Source organism: Ctenocephalides felis, unplaced genomic scaffold (assembly GCF_003426905.1).
Source record: "Ctenocephalides felis isolate EL2017-DRISC unplaced genomic scaffold, ASM342690v1 CF-g0.4_SCAFFOLD_01604, whole genome shotgun sequence".
Classification (NCBI taxonomy): Eukaryota; Metazoa; Arthropoda; class Insecta; order Siphonaptera; family Pulicidae; genus Ctenocephalides; species Ctenocephalides felis.
In genome coordinates, this window is record NW_020537758.1 from 1,179,361 (window position 1) to 1,182,999 (window position 3,639).

At 28.3% G+C, this 3,639-nt stretch overlaps 1 pseudogene; it reads left to right on the plus strand.

Annotated features, from left to right (window-relative positions):
- The first annotated feature begins 941 nt into the window (after positions 1 to 941).
- On the plus strand, positions 942 to 3,208 carry LOC113372737 (annotated as a pseudogene).
- The last annotated feature ends 431 nt before the right edge of the window (positions 3,209 to 3,639 follow it).

The following is a 3,639-nucleotide window of genomic DNA, read 5'->3' on the forward strand; positions in this document are numbered from 1 at the left end:
ATTTATTCTCTATCAATTTTTGAGGCAAATTTTAAATAAAGTTAGGAAGCATTCGATGTATCTCAAAAGGGGCATATTAGTTATGTATATAAATATAGATATATATATATATATATATATATATATGTATGATTTAGTGGTTTAAGGCAAAACACCACTTGTACTTATTTTATGTATATATTCATAAATAATAATGAATATTATTATTTTTCAGGCCTTTGCAGTTGCAAGATCCTTGGATGAAGGGACGTCTGTACGTCCGACACAGAAAAGACACATTGGCTGCCATTGAACACTCCACTAGACATAAAGATGTTGTTTAATTTTATTATAAAAAATATATATAAAACAATGATACCTATATGATATCATTTACCAAATTATATATTTTCTAGTTATCAAGTTGAAAAGAATTTCTCTGCGATGGTAAAAGCAGCTTTATATTTATATAAATATTTGTACATATATATAAATGTCTTTGTAATGATATTTTATTATCATGGCACCATCTGAGTGTGTACTTTAGAATCGAGCACAGTGTTTTTGAATCGTTTACTTTAATGAAACGTTTGTCCCTGAAAGTAAACCGACATATCTCTAAATATGTATCTCTAAATATAAAACTATATATAAATATAAATAGTGAACACAAAACTCCAATGTATGTGCATTTATTGTGTATATCAGTGATTTCCAAACTTATTTCGCCTACCGCCCCCTTTCCAAAAAAAATATTACTCAGATGAAAAACGTGCTATTCTATATACTTGTTTATCTATGGTGCTATTCTATTCCCATAGATAAAAGAAGAGTATATGTCTATTCCTATGCGCGAATATATTCCAATTATGTTTGACAGACTTGACATTTACGCACCTAACTTCACAGCGTTCATGCGCCTGTCATCGCTTCTGTCCTGACCTTTACTTATCTATGGTCCTGACTGTTGAGACCGTTGACACTACGATTAAACTGTCAATCATAAACACGCGGTTTTCTAATATTGTCTAGGCTGTGAATTGTCGATGAGTTTTATGGATTCTATATCGAAGGTAAAGGAAAAATGTATACTAATATTCAAAATAAAAAATAACAAAATCAAAACTTGCACCACAATAGAGACAAACCAAGATATACACGACCATCGAACGAGACAAAACCGAAACTTTCACATGAAACATGCTAAATCGAGTAAAGGCCTTGCAAGTCCTCTGAGAAGTGCAAGCAGCCTTTACAATAAACCACCGGACGAACTAAAGACAATGACAGACCTAAACAGTTTCAAAATTAAATTGAAAAATTATATAAGAGACAAATGAAACAAATGAGTTAAAATCCCTTATTTTAAATACTATATTACAAAAATATTAATTACAATTAAGTATAAGTATGTATGTATGTACGCAAGCGTTCTGTGTGTGTATATATGTGTGTATAATAGTAATAATAAAATATATGTCTTAATGTAAGTCTGTTACATAAAATTTAGATTTTATTTTTGTTATAATTGCTGTGATCTCTCATACCAGAACAATTGTCTGACTGAGATACAGTATGTATGAATTATATCAAATAAATAAATAAAATCACAAAAAAAAAACGAAATGATAGATTTATATTAAACATATTTGTTATTGATGCAAACCATATAAATTAAAAGCTATCTAAGTTTTTTATAAAACACTGTTTGTTTGTTTAGAAAAAACGAAAAACGCCGAACATGTCTGAAGAAACAATTTCAAACACAACAATTAAAATCGAACCAAACGAATATCCTCCAGTTGAACAAGAACTTACTCCAGAAACGATTTTGGAAAATGAGGTAATATATTTACAGCAATTTTTAGAATTTGAGATGAAAATAAACGAAAGAATGAAACAAGAAACCATTGATAATCAAGATGAAACAAGTTCCGACGAGAGTTATAACATGGAAAACGAGGAAATTTATCAAAAGCGATTTTTAAATTCAGAAGTCACTATAGATGAAGAAATAAAGAAAGAAGCAATCGATGAGCCAGATGAATCATGTTTTGATGAGTATTCTTACAAGGAAAACGAAGAAATATGTCTACAGCAATTTTTAAAATCTGAAGTCACTATTGAGGAAGAAGTTAAGCATGAACCGATTGATGAGCATGTTGCAGACACCAGTGAGAACAAAAATATTGATAATGTCGGTGAGTCAAGTGATTTAGTGGATAATATAAATGAATGCAATAAACCATTTAAAAAAGTTTTAGGAAAACATAAAACTACCCTAAACTTGAAACAACCTTTGCAATGTAAAACTTGCAATAAAAATTTCTTAAGAATTACAAACTTACGTCGACATGAAATGATTCATACAGGAGAACGTTGTTACAAATGCAAAATATGTAATAAAGCATTTATAACAAAACAATTATTAAACCATCATTTAATGAATCATACTGGAGAACGTCCAAATAAATGCTTAATATGCAGTAAAACATTTAAAACACAATGGGAAGTAAAACAACATGAATTTGTTCATACTAGAGAAAGGAAGTATAAATGTGCAGTATGTAAAAAAGTGTTTGCAACAAAACAAAATTTACGTCATCATGAAATGATCCACACTGGAGAACGTCCTTACAAATGTGAAATATGTAATAAAGCATTTATAAGAAAACATCATTTAATTCAACATTTAATAATTCATACTGAAGAACAGCCACATAATTGCAAGATATGCAATAAAGCATTCAAATTAAAACAATGTTTAAAACAACATGAATTTATCCACACGAGAGAACGCAATTATAAATGTGCACTATGCAAAAAAGCGTTCATTACAAAACAAAATTTAAGTCAGCATGAAATGATCCACACTGGACAACGTCCTTATAAGTGTGCTTTATGCAATAAAGCATTCAAATTAAAACAATGTTTAAAACAACATGAATTTGTCCATACTAGAGAAAGCAATCATGAATGTGCAGTATGTAAAAAAGCATTTGCAACAAAACAAAATTTAAGTCAGCATGAAATGATCCACACTGGACAACGTCCTCATAAGTGTGCTTTATGCAATAAATCATTCACAAGAAAAGAAATATTAAACCAACATCTAATGATTCATGTTGGAGAACGACCACACCAATGCAAGATATGCAATAAAGCATTCAAAATAAAAAAACATTTAAAAAAACATGAATTTATCCACACGAGAGAAAGCAATCATTGATGAGCCACATGCAACTACACCAACCAATTAAACCAACATAAAACTATTCATACCGTAGAACATTCTTATAAATGTGGAATATGTAATAAAACACAAAATCCAAAATATATATATATATATATATATATATATAATATATACTACTAACACAAATCCTTAAATTTTTCTCTCTTATAACTATTTAGCTATATATATTTGGATTTTGTGTTTTATTACATATTTCACATTTATAAGAATGTTCTACGGTAATTATATATATATATATATATATATATATATATATAAACAATTTTTAGTCAATAAATTAATGGAAATCTTTATATATATAAACCAATAGGAGATGAAATTATTATTTGTTAATTAAAATAAAAAACTATATTGCAATTGAATGTACCAACACCAGAATTTCGATATTAAATGTATACTGTATT